The 21,126-nt window shown below is 55.5% G+C and overlaps 1 long non-coding RNA gene across 1 annotated transcript in view; it reads right to left on the reverse strand.

Moving 5' to 3' along the window:
• Window positions 1-19,648, reverse strand: part of LOC122539659 (uncharacterized) — a 57,561-nt gene extending 37,913 nt beyond the window's left edge. Inside the window, exons 1-3 of the long non-coding RNA XR_015752463.1 lie at window positions 19,441-19,648; window positions 17,996-18,096; window positions 17,433-17,595 (exon numbers count right to left, since the gene is read on the reverse strand). This is a non-coding gene — a long non-coding RNA (uncharacterized LOC122539659). The remainder of the gene's footprint in view (window positions 1-17,432; window positions 17,596-17,995; window positions 18,097-19,440) is intronic.
• Window positions 19,649-21,126: the final 1,478 nt, after the last annotated feature.

Below are 21,126 nucleotides of genomic sequence, written 5' to 3' on the forward strand. Positions count from 1 at the left end.
CCCCACACACTGACTCTCAATGGGGTACAGTCCCACACACACTGACTCTCACTGGGATACAGTTCCACACACACTGACTCTCACTGGGGTACAGTCCCAAACACACACTGACTCACACTGGGGTACAGTCCCTCACACACAATGACTCTCACTGTGGCACCATCCCACACACACACTGACTCTGACTGGGATACAGTCCCACACACACTGACTCTCACTGGGGCACAGTCCCACACACACTGACTCTCACTGGGGCACAGTCCCACACACACTGACTCTCACTGGGGTACAGTCCCACACACACCGACTCTCACTGGGGTACAGTCTCACACGCACTGACTCTCACTGGGGTACAGTCACCCACACTGACTCTTACTAGGGTACGGTCTCACACGAACTGACTCTCACTGGGGCACAGTCCCACACACACTGACTCTCACTGGGGTACAGTCCCACACACACTGACTCCCACTGGGGTACAGTCCACACATACAGACTCTCACTGGGGTACAGTCCCCCACACACACAGACTCACTGGGGTACAGTCCCACACACACTGACTCTCACTGGGGCACAGTCCCACACACACTGACTCTCACTGGGGTACAGTCCTCCACACACACAGACTCTCACTAGGGTACAGTCTCACACGCACTGACTCTCACTGGGGTATGGTCTCACACGCACTGACTCTCACTGGGGTACAGTCCCCCACACACATTGACTCTCACTAGGGTACAGTCTCACACACACTGACTCTCACTGGGGTACAGTTCCCCACACACTGACTCTCACTGGGGTACAGTCCCACACACACTGACTCCCACTGGGGTACAGTCCACACATACAGACTCTCACTGGGGTACAGTCCCCTACACACACAGACTCACTGGTGTACAGTCCCACACACACTGACTCTCACTGGGGCACAGTCCCACACACACTGACTCTCACTGGGGTACAGTCCCCCACACACACAGACTCTCACTAGGGTACAGTCTCACACGCACTGACCCTCACTGGGGTACGGTCTCACACACACTGACTCTCACTAGGTACGGTCTCACATGAACTGACTCTCACTGGGGCACAGTCCCACACACCCTGACTCTCACTGGGATACAGTCCCACACACACTGACTCTCACTGGGGTACGGTCTCGCACACACTGACACTAACTGGGGCACAGTCCCACACACCCTGACTCTCACTGGGATACAGTCCCACACACACTGACTCTCACTAGGGTATGGTCTCACACACACTGACTCTCTCTAGGGTACAGTCTCACACGCACTGACTCTCACTGGGGTACAGTCCCACACACACTGACTCTCACTGGGGTACAGTCCCACACACACTGACTCCCACTGGGGTACAGTCCACACATACAGACTCTCACTGGGGTACAGTCCCCCACACACACAGACTCACTGGGGTACAGTCCCCCACACACTGACTCTCAATGGGGTACAGACCCCCACACATTGACTCTCACTGGGGTACAGTGCCCCACACACACTGACTCTCAATGGGGTACAGTCCCACACACACTGACTCTCACTGGGGTACAGTTCCACACACTGACTCTCACTGGGGTATCGGTCCCAGACACACTGACTCTCATTGGGGTGCAGTCCCACACAAACTGTCTCTCACTTGGGTACAGTCCCTCACAAACTGACTCTCACTGGGGTACAGTCCCACACACACTGACTCTCACTGGGGTACACTCCCACACACACTGACTCTCACTGGGGTACAGTCCCACACACACACTGACTCACTGGGGTACAGTCCCACACACACACTGACTCTCACTGGCGTACAATCCCACACACACTGACTCTCACTGGGGTACGGCCTCACACGCACTGACTCTCACTGGGTTTAAAGTCCCCCACACACACTGACTCTCACTGGGGTACACTCCCACACACACCGAATCTCACTGGGGCACAGTCCCACACACACTGACTCTCACTGGGGTACAGTCCCACACACACTGACTCTCACTGGGGTATCGGTCCCAGACACACTGACTCTCATTGGGGTGCAGTCCCACACAAACTGTCTCTCACTTGGGTACAGTCCCTCACAAACTGACTCTCACTGGGGTACAGTCTCACACACACTGACTCTCACTGGGGTACACTCCTACACACACTGACTCTCACTGGGGTACAGTCCCACACACACACTGACTCACTGGGGTACAGTCCCACACACACACTGACTCTCACTGGCGTACAATCCCACACACACTGACTCTCACTGGGGTACGGCCTCACACGCACTGACTCTCACTGGGTTTAAAGTCCCCCACACACACTGACTCTCACTGGGGTACACTCCCACACACACCGAATCTCACTGGGGTACGGTCTCACACACACTGACTCTCACTGGGGTACGGTCTCACACACACTGACTCACTGGGGTACAGTCCCAAACACACACTAACTCTCACTGGGGTACAGTCCCACACACAATGACTCTCACTGGGGTACCATCCCACACACACAACTGACTCTGACTGGGATACAGTCCCACACACACTGACTCTCACTGGGGTACAGTCCCACACACACACTGACTCACTGGGGTACAGTCCCACACACACACTGACTTTCATTGGGGTACGATCCCACACACACTGACTCTCACTGGGGTACAGTCTCACACGCACTGACTCTCACTGGGGTACAGTCACCCACACACACTGACTCTCACTAGGGTACAATCTCACACGCTCTGACCCTCACTGGGGCACAGTCCCACACACTGACTCTCACTAGGGTACGGTCTCACACGAACTGACTCTCACTGGGGCACAGTCCAACACACACTGACTCTCACTGGGGTACATTCTCACACACACTGACTCTCACTAGGGTACAGTCCCACTCACATTGACTCCCACTGGGGTATCAGTCCCAGGCACACTGCTTCTCACTGGGGTACACTCTCACACACACACTGAATCTCACTGGGGTACAGTCCCACACACACTGACTCTCACTGGGGTACGGTCTCACACACACTGACTCTCACTGGGTACAGTCCCACACACACACTGACTCACTGGGGTACAGTCCAACACACACACTGACTCTCACTGGGGTACAATCCCACACATGCACTGACTCTCACTGGGATACAGTCCCACACACACACTGACTCACTGGGGTACAGTCCAACACACACACTGACTCTCACTGTGGTACAATCCCACACATGCACTGACTCTCACTGGGATACAGTCCCACACACACTGACTCTCAGTGGGTTATCGGTCTCACACACACTGATTCACTGGGGTACAGTCCCACACACACACTGACTCTCCCTGGGGTACAGTCCCACACACACACTGACTCTCACTGGGGTACAGTCCCACACACACACTGACTCTCCCTGGGGTACAGTCCCACACACACACACTGACTCTCACTGGGGTGCACTCCCACACACACACTGACTCTCAATGGGGTACAGTCCCACACACACACTGACTCTCACTGGGGTGCACTTCCACACACACTGACTCTGACTGGGTTACTGTCCCACACACACTGACTCTGACTGGGATACAGTCTCACACACACACTGACTCACTGGGATATAGTCCCACACACACACTGACTGTCACTGCGGTACGGTCTCACACGCACTGACTCTCACTGGGGTACGGTCCCCCACACACACTGACTCACTGGGGTACAGTCCCACACACACACATTGACTCTCACTGGGGTACGGTCTCACACGCACTGACTCTTACTAGGGTACAGTCTCACACGCACTGACTCTCACTGGGGCACAGTCCCATGCACACTGACTCTCACTGGGGTACAGTCCCCCACACACACAGACTCACTGGGGTACAGTCCCACACACACTGACTCTCAATGGGGTACAGACCCCCACACATTGACTCTCACTGGGGTACAGTCCCGCACACACTGACTCTCACTGGGGTACAGTCCCCCACACACACTGACTCACTGGGGTACAGTCCCCCACACACTGACTCTCAATGGGGTACAGTCCCACACACACTGACTCTCACTGGGATACAGTTCCACACACACTGACTCTCACTGGGGTACAGTCTCACACACACTGACTCACTGGGGTACAGTCCCCCACACACTGACTCTCAATGGGGTACAGTCCCACACACACTGACTCTCACTGGGATACAGTTCCACACACACTGACTCTCACTGGGGTACAGTCCCCCACACACTGACTCTCAATGGGGTACAGTCCCACACACACTGACTCTCACTGGGATACAGTTCCACACACACTGACTCTCACTGGGGTACAGTCCCAAACACACACTGACTCTCACTGGGGTACAGTCCCACACACACTGACTCTCACTGGGGCACAGTCCCACACACACTGACTCTCACTGGGGTACAGTCCCACACACACACTGACTTTCATTGGGGTACAATCCCATACACACCGACTCTCACTGGGGTACAGTCTCACACGCACTGACTCTCACTAGGGTACAGTCTCACACGCACTGACCCTCACTGGGGCACAGTCCCACACACTGACTCTCACTAGGGTACGGTCTCACACGAACTGACTCTCACTGGGGCACAGTCCCACACACCCTGACTCTCACTGGGATACAGTCCCACACACACTGACTCTCACTGGGGTACAGTCCCCCACACACACTGACTCTCACTAGGGTACAGTCTCACACGCACTGACTCTCACTGGGGTACAGTCCCCCACACACACTGACTCACTGGGGTACAGTCCCCCACACACTGACTCTCAATGGGGTACAGTCCCACACACACTGACTCTCACTGGGATACAGTTCCACACACACTGACTCTCACTGGGGTACAGTCTCACACACACTGACTCACTGGGGTACAGTCCCCCACACACTGACTCTCAATGGGGTACAGTCCCACACACACTGACTCTCACTGGGATACAGTTCCACACACACTGACTCTCACTGGGGTACAGTCCCCCACACACTGACTCTCAATGGGGTACAGTCCCACACACACTGACTCTCACTGGGATACAGTTCCACACACACTGACTCTCACTGGGGTACAGTCCCAAACACACACTGACTCTCACTGGGGTACAGTCCCACACACACTGACTCTCACTGGGGCACAGTCCCACACACACTGACTCTCACTGGGGTACAGTCCCACACACACACTGACTTTCATTGGGGTACAATCCCATACACACCGACTCTCACTGGGGTACAGTCTCACACGCACTGACTCTCACTAGGGTACAGTCTCACACGCACTGACCCTCACTGGGGCACAGTCCCACACACTGACTCTCACTAGGGTACGGTCTCACACGAACTGACTCTCACTGGGGCACAGTCCCACACACCCTGACTCTCACTGGGATACAGTCCCACACACACTGACTCTCACTGGGGTACAGTCCCCCACACACACTGACTCTCACTAGGGTACAGTCTCACACGCACTGACTCTCACTGGGGTACAGTCCCACACACACTGACTCTCACTGGGGTACAGTTCCCCACACACTGACTCTCACTGGGGTACAGTCCCACACACACTGACTCCCACTGGGGTACAGTCCACACATACAGACTCTCACTGGGGTACAGTCCCCCACACACACAGACTCACTGGGGTACAGTCCCACACACACTGACTCTCACTGGGGCACAGTCCCACACACACTGACTCTCACTGGGGTACAGTCCCCCACACACACAGACTCTCACTAGGGTACAGTCTCACACGCACTGACCCTCACTGGGGTACGGTCTCACACACACTGACTCTCACTAGGGTACGGTCTCACATGAACTGACTCTCACTGGGGCACAGTCCCACACACCCTGACTCTCACTGGGATACAGTCCCACACACACTGACTCTCACTGGGGTACGGTCTCGCACACACTGACACTCACTGGGGCACAGTCCCACACACCCTGACTCTCACTGGGATACAGTCCCACACAAACTGACTCTCACTAGGGTATGGTCTCACACACACTGACTCTCACTAGGGTACAGTCTCACACGCACTGACTCTCACTGGGGTACAGTCCCACACACACTGACTCTTACTGGGGTACAGTCCCACACACACTGACTCTCACTGGGGTACAGTCCACACATACAGACTCTCACTGGGGTACAGTCCCCCACACACACAGACTCACTGGGGTACCGTCCCCCACACACTGACTCTCAATGGGGTACAGACCCCCACACATTGACTCTCACTGGGGTACAGTCCCCCACACACACTGACTCTAAATGGGGTACAGTCCCACACACACTGACTCTCACTGGGGTACAGTTCCACACACACTGACTCTCACTGGGGTATCGGTCCCAGACACACTGACTCTCATTGGGGTGCAGTCCCACACAAACTGTCTCTCACTTGGGTACAGTCCCTCACAAACTGACTCTCACTGGGGTACAGTCTCACACACACTGACTCTCACTGGGGTACACTCCCACACACACTGACTCTCACTGGGGTACACTCCCACACACACTGACTCTCACTGGGGTACAGTCCCACACACACACTGACTCACTGGGGTACAGTCCCACACACACACTGACTCTCACTGGCGTACAATCCCACACACACTGACTCTCACTGGGGTACAGTCCCCCACACACACTGACTCTCAATGGGGTACAATCCCACACACACTGACTCTCACTGGGGTACAGTCCCCCACACACACTGACTCTCAATGGGGTACAGTCCCACACACACTGACTCTCACTGGGGTACAGTTCCACACACACTGACTCTCACTGGGGTATCGGTCCCAGACACACTGACTCTCATTGGGGTGCAGTCCCACACAAACTGTCTCTCACTTGGGTACAGTCCCTCACAAACTGACTCTCACTGGGGTACAGTCTCACACACACTGACTCTCACTGGGGTACACTCCCACACACACTGACTCTCACTGGGGTACAGTCCCACACACACACTGACTCACTGGGGTACAGTCCCACACACACACTGACTCTCACTGGCGTACAATCCCACACACACTGACTCTCACTGGGGTACGGCCTCACACGCACTGACTCTCACTGGGTTTAAAGTCCCCCACACACACTGACTCTCACTGGGGTACACTCCCACACACACCGAATCTCACTGGGGCACAGTCCCACACACACTGACTCTCACTGGGGTACAGTTCCACACACACTGACTCTCACTGGGGTATCGGTACCAGACACACTGACTCTCTTTGGGGTACAGTCCCTCACAAACTGTCTCTCACTGGAGTACAGTCCCTCACAAACTGACTCTCATTGGGGTGCAGTCCCACACACACACTGACTCTCACTAGGGTACAGTCCCTCACAAACTGACTCTCACTGGGGTACAGTCCCACACACACACTGACTCTCACTAGGGTACAGTCCCTCACAAACTGACTGTCACTGGGGTACAATCCCACACACACACTGACTCTCACTGGGGTACAGTCCCACACACACACTGACTCTCACTGGGGTACAGTCCCTCACAAACTGACTCTCACTGGGGTACAGTCCCTCACAAACTGACTCTCAATGGGGTACAGTCCCACACACACACTGACTCTCACTGGGGTACAGTCCCTCACAAACTGACTCTCAATGGGGTACAGTTCTGAAGGGTCACAGGATTCAAAACATTAACTCTGTTTCTCTCCTCACAGTTGCTGTCAGTCTTATTGAGCTTCTCCAGCAATTTCTGTTATTGTTTGTGATAACACACACCTGGTCATTAACATATTACTGTTGGGATCTTGCTGTGCAAAGATTGGTTGTTGTATTTCCTACACTGTCACAACCATGATCCTTGCTAAGTATGTCGTTGGAATTGAAATACTTTGCCATGTCTGATGGTCACCTTAGGCGCGACAGGAATACATGTCTCTCTTGTTTTAAGCAAAATAGTGGAATTTTCTGAGTTACATTGGAGCAAACATCTAACTCTGAACTCAGCGAGTATTTATATCAGGAAACACAGGAAAGCATCCGATTGAAGAAAGGTCAATATTGAAAAGATAGGAGTTAATGCTTCAGGTGATGAATGATTCATCAATTTGTCTGGCTTGCTGTAGGTGCAGATTTGTTTTTCAAGTTGCTTTTAGGTAATTAAATCAAACTGGATTAAACCCAAGTGCAATCCCAAGGAGAGCAGTTTGGATTCAGCAGAATGTGCTTTTAGCAGAATGATCCTTGACTCTGTGTGTCTATCAGTCCCACGGAATGTGACTCCCGTCTCCCTGACAGGAACCTGAGCAGTTAATACCCACCATTCTGGACCTCCACATCCCCTCTCAGTCTCACTGTTCACATACTCAGTGCATGTGTTTACTGATAGAGCTTCCTCAGCCTATTTCACAACATCCGTTAAACACGATTCCAAAATTTCAGCAGCGGACAGGGGCGGAGATACCTAAAAGAGGATAAAGTGTGGTGCTGGAAAAAGCACAGCAAGTCGAGCAGCATCAGAGAGGAGGGGAGTCAACGTTTCAGGTCAGAACCTTACATCAGGATGAAATGTCGACTCCCCTTCTCCCCTGATGCTGCCTGATCTGCTTGGCCCCAACACCATCCACCCCCCTCACCCCAACACCATCCCGCCCTCACCCCAACACCACCCCCCTTCACCCCAACATCATCCCCCCCTCACCCCAACACCATCCCGCCCTCACCCCAACATCATCCCCCCCTCACCCCAACACCATCCCCCTCTCACCCCAACACCATCCCCCCCTCACCCCAACACCATCCCCCCCTTACCCCAACACCATCCACCCCCCTCACCCCAACACCATCCACCCCCCTCACCCCAACACCATCCACCCCCTCACCGCAATACCATTCCCCCCTCAACCCAACACCATCCACCCCCCTCACCCCAACACCATCCACCCCCCTCTCCCCAACACCATCCCCCCCTCACCCCAACACCATCCCCCTCTCACCCCAACACCATCCCCCCCTCACCCCAACACCATCCCCCTCTCACCCCAACACCATCCACCCCCCTCACCCCAACACCATCCACCCCCTCACCGCAATACCATTCCCCCCTCACCCCAACACCATCCCCCCCTCTCCCCAACACCATTCCCCTCTCACCCCAACACCATCCACCCCCCTCACCCAAACACCATCCACCCCCCTCACCCCAACACCATCCCCCCCTCACCCCAACACCATCCATCCCCTCACCGCAATACCATTCCCCCCTCACCCCAACACCATCCACCCCCCTCACCCAAACACCATCCACCCCCTCACCCCAACACCATCCACCCCCCTCACCCCAACACCATCCACCCCCTCACCGCAATACCATTCCCCCCTCACCCCAACACCATCCCCCCCTCACCCCAACACCATCCACCCCCCTCACCCAAACACCATCCACCCCCTCTCCCCAACACCATCCCCCCCTTACCCCAACACCATCCACCCCCCACACCCAAACACCATCCACCCCCTCACCCCAACACCATCCACCCCCCACACCCAAACACCATCCACCCCCTCACCCCAACACCATCCACCCCCCTCACCCCAACACCATCCACCCCCCTCACCCCAACACCATCCACCCCCTCACCGCAATACCATTCCCCCCTCACCCCAACACCATCCCCTCCTCACCCCAACACCATCCACCCCCCTCACCCCAACACCATCCACCCCCTCTCCCCAACACCATCCCCCCCTTACCCCAACACCATCCACCCCCCACACCCAAACACCATCCACCCCCTCACCCCAACACCATCCACCCCCCACACCCAAACACCATCCACCCCCTCACCCCAACACCATCCACCCCCCACACCCAAACACCATCCACCCCCTCACCCCAACACCATCCACCCCCCTCACCCCAACACCATCCACCCCCCTCACCCCAACACCATCCACCCCCTCACCGCAATACCATTCCCCCCTCACCCCAACACCATCCCCTCCTCACCCCAACACCATCCACCCCCCTCACCCCAACACCATCCACCCCCCTCTCCCCAACACCATCCCCCCCTCACCCCAACACCATCCCCCTCTCACCCCAACACCATCCCCCCCTTACCCCAACACCATCCACCCCCCTCACCCCAACACCATCCCCCCCTCACCCCAACACCATCCACCCCCCACACCCAAACAACATTCACCCCCTCACCCCAACACCATCCCCCCCTCACCCCAACACCATCCATCCCCTCACCGCAATACCATTCCCCCCTCACCTCAACACCATCCCCCCCTCACCCCAACACCATCCACCCCCCTCACCCCAACACCATCCCCCCCTCACCCCAACACCATCCACCCCCCTCACCCCAACACCATCCCCCCCTCACCCCAACACCATCCACCCCCCACACCCAAACAACATCCACCCCCTCACCCCAACACCATCCCCCCCTCACCCCAACACCATCCATCCCCTCACCGCAATACCATTCCCCCCTCACCTCAACACCATCCCCCCCTCACCCCAACACCATCCACCCCCCTCACCCCAACACCATCCACCCCCCTCTCCCCAACACCATCCCTCCCTCACCCCAACACCATCCACCCCCCTCACCCCAACACCATCCACCCCCCTCTCCCCAACACCATCCCTCCCTCACCCCAACACCATCCACACCCTCACCCCAACACCATTCCCCCCTCGACCCAACACCACCCCCCCAACCCAACACCATCTATCCCCCTCACCTCAATACCATCCACCCCCTCACCCCAACACCACCCACCCCCCTCACCCCAACACCACCCCCAACTCAACACCATCCATCCCCCTCACCCCAATACCATCCCCCCTCACCCCACCATCCACCCCCCTCACCCTAACTCCATCCACCCCCTCACCCCAACACCATCCCCCCTCACCCCAACACCATCCACCCTTACTCCAACACTATCTACCCCCCTCACCCCAACACCATTCCCCCCTCCCCCCAAGACTATCATCCCTCACCCCAAGATTGGCCACCCCTCTCACCCCAATACCATCCCCCCTCACCCCAACACCATCCACCACCCTCACCCTAACTCCATCTACCCCCTCACCCCAACACCATCCTCCCTCACCCCAACACCATTCCCCCCTTACTCCAACACTATCCAACCCCTCACCCCAACACCATCCACCCCCCTCACCCCAACACCATCCACCCCCCTCTCCCCAACACCATTCTCCCCTCACCCCAAAACCATCATCCCTCACCCCAAGATTGGCCAGCCCCCTCACCCCAACACTATCCCCCCTCACCCCAACACCATCCACCCTCCTCACCCCAACACCATTCAGCCCCCTCACCCCAACACCATTCACCCCCCTCACCCCAACACCATCCGACCCCTCCTCACCCCAACACCATCCACACCCCTTACCCCAACATCATCCCCCGTCACCCCAAGACAATCCACCCCACTCACCCCAACACCATCCACCCCCTCACCCCAACACCATCCCCCCTCACACCAACAACATCCACCCCCCTCATCCCAACACCATCCACCCCCCTCACCCCAAAACCATCCACCCCCCTCACCCCAACACTGCCCACACCCTCACCCCAACACCAACCCCCCTCACCCTAATACCATCCACTTCACCCCTACAACATCCACCCACCTCACCACAACACCATCCACCCCCTCACCCCAACACCAACCCCCTTCACCCCTACAACATCCACACCTCTCACCCCAACACCATTCACCCCCTCACCCAACACCATCCACCCCTCACCCCAACACCAACCCCCCTCACCCCAACACCATCCCCCTTCACCCCTACAACATCCACACCCCTCACCCCAACACTATTCACCCCCTCACCCAACACCATCCACCCCCTCACCCCAACACCAACCCCCCTCACCCCAACACCATCCCCCTTCACCCCTACAACATCCACCCCCTCACCCCAACACCATTCACCCCCTCACCCCAACACCATCCACCCCCTCACCCCAACACCATCCACCCCCCAGCCCAACACCATCCACCCCCCTCAACCCAACACCATCCACCCCCCTCAACCCAACACCATCCACCCCCTCACCCCAACACCAACCCCCCTCACCCCAACACCATCCCCCTTCACCCCTACAACATCCACCCCCTCACCCCAACACCATTCACCCCCTCACCCCAACACCATCCACCTCCCTCACTCCAACACCATCCACCCCCTCTCACCCAACACTATCCACCCCCTCACCCCAACACCATCCAGCCCCCTCACCCCAACACTATCCCCCCTCACCCCAACACCATCCACTCCCCTCACCCCAACACCATCCAGCTCCCTCACCCCAACACCATTCACCCCCCCTCACCCCAACACCATCATCCCTCACCCCAAGATTGGCCAGCCCCCTCACCCCAACACTATCCCCCCTCACCCCAACACCATTCAGCCCCCTCACCCCAACACCATTCACCCCCCTCACCCCAACACCATCCGACCCCTCCTCACCCCAACACCATCCACACCCCTTACCCCAACATCATCCCCCGTCACCCCAAGACAATCCACCCCACTCACCCCAACACCATCCACCCCCTCACCCCAACACCATCCACCCCCTCACCCCAACACCATCCCCCCTCACACCAACACCATCCCCCCTCACACCAACACCATCCACCCCCCTCATCCCAACACCATCCACCCCCTCACCCCAACACCACCCACCCCCCTCACCCCAACACCACCCCCAACTCAACTCCATCCATCCCCCTCACCCCAATACCATCCCCCCTCACCCCCAATACCATCCCCCCTCACCCCACCATCCACCCCCCTCACCCTAACTCCATCCACCCCCTCACCCCAACACCATCCCCCCTCACCCCAACACCATCCACCCTTACTCCAACACTATCTACCCCCCTCACCCCAACACCATTCCCCCCTCCCCCCAAGACTATCATCCCTCACCCCAAGATTGGCCACCCCTCTCACCCCAACACCATCCCCCCTCACACCAACACCATCCACCCCCCTCATCCCAACACCATCCACCCCAAAACCATCCACCCCCCTCACCCCAACACTGCCCACACCCTCACCCCAACACCAACCCCCCTCACCCTAATACCATCCACTTCACCCCTACAACATCCACCCACCTCACCACAACACCATCCATCCCCCCTCACCCCAACACGATCCACCCCCCTCAGCCCAACACCATCCACCCCCCTCAGCCCAACACCATCCACCCCCTCACCCCAACACCAACCCCCCTCACCCCAACACCATCCCCCTTCACCCCTACAACATCCACACCCCTCACCCCAACACCATTCACCCCCTCACCCAACACCATCCACCCCCTCACCCCAACACCAACCCCCTCACCCCAACACCATCCCCCTTCACCCCTACAACATCCACCCCCTCACCCCAACACCATCCACCCCCTCACCCCAACACCATCCACCACCCCAGCCCAACACCATCCACCCCCCTCAATCCAACACCATCCACCCCCCTCACCCAACACCATCCACCCCCTCACCCCAACACCAACCCCCCTCACCCCAACACCATCCCCTTCACCCCTACAACATCCACCCTCCCTCACCCCCACACCATCCACTCCCCTCACCCCAACACCATCCAGCTCCCTCACCCCAACACCATTCACCCCCCCTCACCCCAACACCATCCGACCCCTCCTCACCCCAACACCATCCACACCCCTTACCCCAACATCATCCCCCGTCACCCCAAGACAATCCACCCCCCTCACCCCAACACCATCCACCCCACTCACCCCAACACCATCCCCCCTCACACCAACACCATCCACCCCCCTCATCCCAACACCATCCACCCCCCTCACCCCAACACCAACCCCCCTCACCCTAATACCATCCACTTCAGATTAGATTAGATTAGATTACATTACAGTGTGGAAACAGGCCCTTGGGCCCAACAAGTCCACACCGACCCGCCAAAGCGCAACCCACCCATACATTTACCCCTTGCCTAACACGTCAGGATAATTCACCCCTACAACATCCACCCACCTCACCACAACACCATCCATCCCCCCTCACCCCAACACGATCCACCCCTCTCACCCCAACACCATCCACCCCCCTCACCCCAACACCATCCACCCCCTCACCCCAACACCATCCACCCCCCTCAGCCCAACACCATCCACCCCCTCACCCAACACCATCCACCCACTCACCCCAACACCATCCACCCCCTCACCCAACACCATCCACTCCCTCACCCCAACACCATCCACCCCCTCACCCCAACACCATCCACCCCCTCACCCCAACACTAACCCCCCTCACCCCAACACCATCCCCCTTCACCCCTACAACATCCACCCCCTCACCCCAACACCATCCACCCCCCTCAGCCCAACACCATCCACCCCCTCACCCAACACCATCCACCCCCTCACCCCAACACCATCCACCCCCCTCAGCCCAACACCATCCACCCCCTCACCCAACACCATCCACCCCCTCACCCCAACACCATCCACCCCCTCACCCCAACACCATCCACCCCCCTCAGCCCAACACCATCCACCCCCTCACCCCAACACCATCCACCCCCCTCAACGCAACACCATTGACCCCCCTCACCCAACACCATCCACCCCCTCACCCCAACACCAACCCCCCTCACCCCAACACCATCCCCTTCACCCCTACAACATCCACCCCCTCACCCCAACACCATCCACCCCCCTCAACCCAACACCATCCACCTCCCTCACCCAACACCATCCACCCCCTCACCCCAACACCAACCCCCCTCACCCCAACACCATCACCTTCACCCCTACAACATCCACCCCCTCACCCCAACACCATCCACCCCCCTCAACCCAACACCATCCACCCCCCTCACCCAACACCATCCACCCCCTCACCCCAACACCATCCACCCCCTCACCCCAACACCAATCCCCCCTCACCCCAACACCATCCACCTCCCTCACCCCAACACCATCCACCCCCTCGTTCCAACACCATCCACCCCCCTCACCCCAACACCATCCACCCCCCTCACCCCAACACCATCCACCCCCCTCTTTCCAACACCATCCACCTCCCCTCACCCCTACTCCATCCCCCCTCACCCCAACACCATCCCCCTTCACCCCACAACATCCACCCCCTCACCCCAACACCATCCCCCTTCACCCCTACAACATCCACCCCCTCACCCCAACACCATCCCCATTCACCCCTACAATATCCACCCCCTCACCCCAACACCATCCACCCCTTCACCTCAACATCAACACCCCCTCACCCCAACACCATCCCCCTTCACCCCTACAACATCCACCCCCTCACCCCAACACCATCCCCCTTCACCCCTACAACATCCACCCCCTCACCCCAACACCATCCCCATTCACCCCTACAATATCCACCCCCTCACCCCAACACCATCCACCCCTTCACCTCAACATCAACACTCCCTCACCCCAACACCATCCCCCTTCACCCCTACAATATCCACCTCCCTCACCCCAACACCAGCAGATTCCCAAATTGCCCTCAGCTACAGAGGTCCCACATTGCTGATGTCAGGGACACAAGTGCCAATAATGGATCAATATTCCAGATATTGTTTCATGAAATGCTGTAAACACCAAGCCCAGGGGAGCAAACAACCTTCACTGTACGTAGAGCTCTCTACAATTGGTCAGATCACTTTCAGGAAACCCACTGATAAATAATGATTATTATAACACAACATTAACTTTGGACCAGACACAGACACTGTGTGAGTGTGGGACTGTACCCCAGTGAGAGTCAGTGTGTGTGGGGCTGTACCCCAGTGAGAGTCAGTGTGTGTGGGGCTGTACCCCAGTGAGAGTCAGTGTGTGTGGGGCTGTACCCCAGTGAGAGTCAGTGTGTGTGGGATTGTACCCCAGTGAGAGTCAGGGTGTGTGGGACTGTACCCCAGTGAGAGTTAGTGTGTGTGGGGCTGTACCCCAGTGAGAGTCAGTGTGTGTGGGATTGTACCCCAGTGAGAGTCAGTTGTGTGGGACTGTATCCCAGTGAGAGTCAGTGTGTGGGGGACTGTATCCCAGTGAGAGTCAGTGTGTGTGGGGCTGTACCCCAGTGAGAGTCAGTGTGTGTGGGATTGTACCCCAGTGAGAGTCAGTTGTGTGGGACTGTATCCCAGTGAGAGTCAGTGTGTGGGGGACTGTATCCCAGTGAGAGTCAGTGTGTGTGGGGCTGTACCCCAGTGAGAGTCAGTGTGTGTGGGACTGTACCCCAGTGAGAGTCAGTGTGTGTGGGACTGTACCCCAGTGAGAGTCAGTGTGTGGGGGACTGTGCCCCAGTGAGAGTCAGTGTGTGGGGGGGACTGTGCCCCCGTGAGAGTCAGTGTGTGTGGGACTGTATCCCAGTGAGAGTCAGTGTGTGTGGGACTGTACCCCAGTGAGAGTCAGTGTGTGTGGGACAGTGCCCCAGTGAGAGTCAGTATGTGTGGGACTGTGCCCCAGTGAGAGTCAGTGTGTGGGGGGGACTGTGCCCCAGTAAGAGTCAGTGTGTGTGTGTGTGGGACTGTACCCCAGTGAGAGTCAGTGTGTGTGGGACTGTATCCCAGTGAGAGTCAGTGTGTGGGGACTGTACCCTAGTGAGAGTCAGTGTGTGAGTATGGGACTGTAACCCAGTGAGAGTCAGTGTGTGTGTGTGTGTGTGTGGGACTGTACCCCAGTGAGAGTCAATGTGCATGGGACTGTACCCCAGTGAGAGTCAGTGTGTGTGGGACTGTACCCCAGTGAGAGTCAGTGTGTGTGGGACTGTGCCCCAGTGAGAGTCAGTGTGTGTGGGACTGTGCCCCAGTGAGAGTCAGTGTGTGTGGGACTGTACCCCAGTGAGAGTCAGTGTGTGTGTGTGGGACTGTACCCCAGTGAGAGTCAGTGTGTGGGGACTGTGCCCCAATGAGAGTCAGTGTGTGGGGGACTGTACCCCAGTGAGAGTCAGTGTGTGGGGACTGTGCCCCAATGAGAGTCAGTGTGTGGGGACTGTGCCCCAATGAGAGTCAGTGTGTGGGGGACTGTACCCCAGTGAGAGTCAGTGTGTGTGGGACTGTACCCCAGTGAGAGTCAGTGTGTGTGGGACTGTACCCCAGTGAGAGTCAGTGTGTGGGGGACTGTACCCCAGTGAGAGTCAGTGTGTGGGGGACTGTACCCCAGTGAGAGTCAGTGTGTGTGGGACTGTACCCCAGTGAGAGTCAGTCACACAGAGAGAGAACAGACAGCACCCACTCCGCTGTTTAAATCCCTCCGCGGTAACCCTGTCACGTTGCAATATTTGTGTTATTTTGTGACCCGTCCCTCTTACCACAGAATCCGGTGACACCTGGTTTGTCTCTCCTCCTTCTGAGCAGACTGCGATGAAGCCCCTGACAGTCAAACAGCCAAGTGGCAATGAGGTTCGCTTTATGAAGGACGGTCGCCTGCCCGGAGTGTTCGAGAATGCATCCTCTCACTGACAGAATCAGTACCTTCAGTGGAACAGGAGAACACTGAAGGTCAAATGGAGATGTGCAAATCTGTGCTAATATGACAAAACCCACAGTCGCTGTAAACTTGCACAACACAGCAGGACATCAGGCTCTTCATGAATTCACATCACTATAACATATTACAAGTGTTGAGCATGGAGTCTGTTTGCCTTCTGCAGCACTTTCCAAACCTTGGTCGTTCTTGTTGAGTTCCCCTGGGGATTGCAGCCCAGTGGAGTGTGAGTAATTACTCCAATATAAAACGCTGCATTACTGAACCCGGTAGCCTGCCTCAGCACAAGGCAATAATGCAGCAGCTCCCCACAGCCCATAGGCTCAACCAGCTCCGACTGACAGCTCTGACTTTCCAGTGAATGCTTTTATATAAATTGTAACTCACTGTTTTGTGGGGACAGTCGGTGTATCGAGGAAGCCAGAGGCTGCTGTGTCACGAGCAGATGGCAAGGTCAGGAGCAGCTGTTTGATTTTAAACAGAAGGTTCTGAGGACAGAAGCAGAGATGAGAGAGTTTCAGAGAATGTGGGGAGACCAGAGAAACTGAGGCTACTCTCTTCAGAGCAGAGAAGGTTAACTCAGGAGACTGGATTGAGGGTGACCAGCATAACATTTCAGAAGTCCTTAGGTGATCACTCGAGTGGACAAGGCTGTGGGCTCAGTGCTGAGAAATGGGTCTAGAATAGGAGGTACTTGATGACTGGCATGAACATGCTGGGCTGCAGGAGCTCCCTCTGTGCTGTAAATCTCAGTGATTCCCAGTGTTGTGAATTGTGAGGGGTTTTTATAGAAGAAATAGGGGCATACAGTTTCCAATTGCCGGAGGATTAGTAAACAGAGGGATTCACATTTCAGGTAATTGAATTAACAAAAACAGGTGAGGAAATATTTTTCGCTCAGTGAGCTGTTTGTAATCTACTGCCTGGAAGGCATTCAACAGGAGCCTTTCAAAAAGGGGCACCTGCTAAAAAGTGGGAAAGGAACAGTTTCTGACCCATGAGGAACACGGGGAGGAGTGGGACCAATCTCCAAGCACCAGCACAAGGGGAAGTGAGCTGAATGCTGTTAAGATCTCTCTGAATCATGACTGTACCTCACTGAACCCCATGCCCAGTTTGTAATCTGCAATGAGACATTGAGGTGTTCATTGCAGAGACTCTGACCGACCCTCAGTATGAAGCACAGAGTCGTCACCCAGTGACTGTGGTGTTTTACAATAACAGAAGACAGGAGGAGCCTATTTTCCTGGCTCTGTGGCAGAGCAATCCATTTAGTAGCACTTGCTTTACACCTTCTCCACAGCCGTGTAAGTCTCTCCTTTCTTTAAAGTTATGTTTCAGATCATGCCGCAGTACCTTTGTTGGCAGTACATTTCCCAGGAAGGGCTATCAGATTTGAAAGGGTCACATCTGACACTGGGATATTGGAATGGAGACAGCTCTTACAATCCCCCCGAAACCCCACCCCCTGGAGCCTGGAAGGTCATTCAGCCTTGACAGTGAATGTGACCAGGAGGCAGTTGAATCTGGAGAGGGGTTTGTGCACCTGAACCAATCCAAATCAAACATCAATTCAAAGCAACCGAGCACCTCCCGAGAGCGGGGCCTTGTTGGAGCAGTCTGAGAGAATTTGCTGGTGGAATGCTGGTGTACCTCTCCAGGGATACACTGCACACCATCCCTTCCATCCTGATGCAAAGTCCCAGATTAGAAAGCTTCCCCTTCTTTTACTGCATTAGTTACTGAGGAGGCAACAATGACACACCGATTATCTTTCCCAGTTCTGACTCTCCCTTTGGGACGCATTTCGATTCAGTTTGGTATAAACTCACTCAGAAACACTGCCAGTGAAAACCATCCTGTTTAGATAATGGTGAGCAGGTATCTGCTGAATTTTCATTTCCTTTCTCCTGTGGCCTGCATCTACTGATCCTGGTCACCACTAGGAGGTGACTGAAGAAAACCATCTGTGGTCGAATGCCACACAGGAAATCAGAGCTCCACACATCCAGTTGGTCTTCATGTCTCAAGATGAAAACTTAAAAAAAATTAAAATGAGCCCAGGCTCCTGCTGCTCCCCATGACATCTTAACGGCTGGTTCGTAAACAAATCAGACCCAGCTACAAAGGCATCCACAGGTGAATATGTGACTGACTACACATGCGTGAAGGGTGACTGCTTAGCGTGATGTGGCACACCTTCAACTCCTGCTTTGTAAGAAACACAGGAAGCAAAGGTATTTGTGTGAGAGTTAACATCAGTGCTGAAGGGCAAGGCTGACATGAGATCCCTCGGAACACACTTTATGAATATGTCTGCACTTGAAATGACCCAGACACTGGCATTAAAAACAAACTCTGGCTGAAATCACTAAAACGCAGAGAGGACGGGAGACTGAGGCTGCAGAAAAAGTATATCAGGCAAACTTTGATCCTTTAGAACAAAGGCTGAGAGACAGATTGATGTACAGATCCCTCATGATCTAATTGAGTGCTGGAACATTGAGGGCTAAATGTCCCCATAGTTCTAAAGTAAAACTCAGAAATGTTTACAACTTTAAACTTGGCCCAACAAGTGTGCATCATTAAAGCAGAAGTTTCTAGGAGATTTGTATCTGACTGCTGACTGTACACAAGGTTATAATCATGAAGGAGTGTGATGCCTTTTCTGAAATCTGAGGCAGCTTCCCTGATCTGTAGGTTAAGCAAGGGCAGAAGATTTGCTCGAGGTCTGATTGAAGTGATACAGGCTCTGAGCTCCTGCAGGCCTATACTCCAGGCCTGTACTCCAGGGAAACGTCTGCTTGACTGTCCACAGGAAGAATCCACTGGATCTCTGGACCGGGTTTTCACCTTGTCCTGGGGTGGTTTTCACTGGCAGTGTTTCTGAGTGAGATTGGACGGGTTGGACCGAAGGATCTGTTTCCATGCTGTACATCTCTATGACTCTATGACTCTATTCGCTGCAGGATTCCAAGCCTCTGACCTGCTCTTGTAGCCACTGTGTTTATGTGGCTAGTCCAGTTGAGTTTCTGGTGAATGATAACTCCCAGGATGTTGATAGTGGGGGATTCAGTGATGGTAACACCATTGAATGTCAAGGAGCAGTGGTTAGATTGTCTCTTGTTGGTGATGGTCATTGCCTGGCACAATATTCCTTGCCACATGTCACCGCAAACCTGGTAATTGTCCAGATCTTATTGCATTTGGACACTGACTGTTGCAGTATCTGAGGAGCAGCTAATGGTGTTGAACATTGTGCAATCATTGGTGAACATCCCACTTCTGACCATATGATGGAGGAAAGGTCATTGATGAAGCAAGGTGAAGATGGCTGGGCCTAGGACATTGCCTTGAGGAACTCCTGCAGACATATCCTGGAGCTGAGACAACTGACTTCCAACAATCACAACCAACTTCCTTTATGCCAGGTCTGACTCTAACCAGTGGAGTGGTTGCCCCCTGATAACCATTGATTCCAGTTTAGCCAGAGCTCCTTGATACCACACTTGGTCGAA

Source organism: Chiloscyllium plagiosum, unplaced genomic scaffold (assembly GCF_037043375.1).
Source record: "Chiloscyllium plagiosum isolate Xiang-an unplaced genomic scaffold, Cpla_swu_hap1 HiC_scaffold_32, whole genome shotgun sequence".
In the NCBI taxonomy this organism is placed as follows: Eukaryota; Metazoa; Chordata; class Chondrichthyes; order Orectolobiformes; family Hemiscylliidae; genus Chiloscyllium; species Chiloscyllium plagiosum.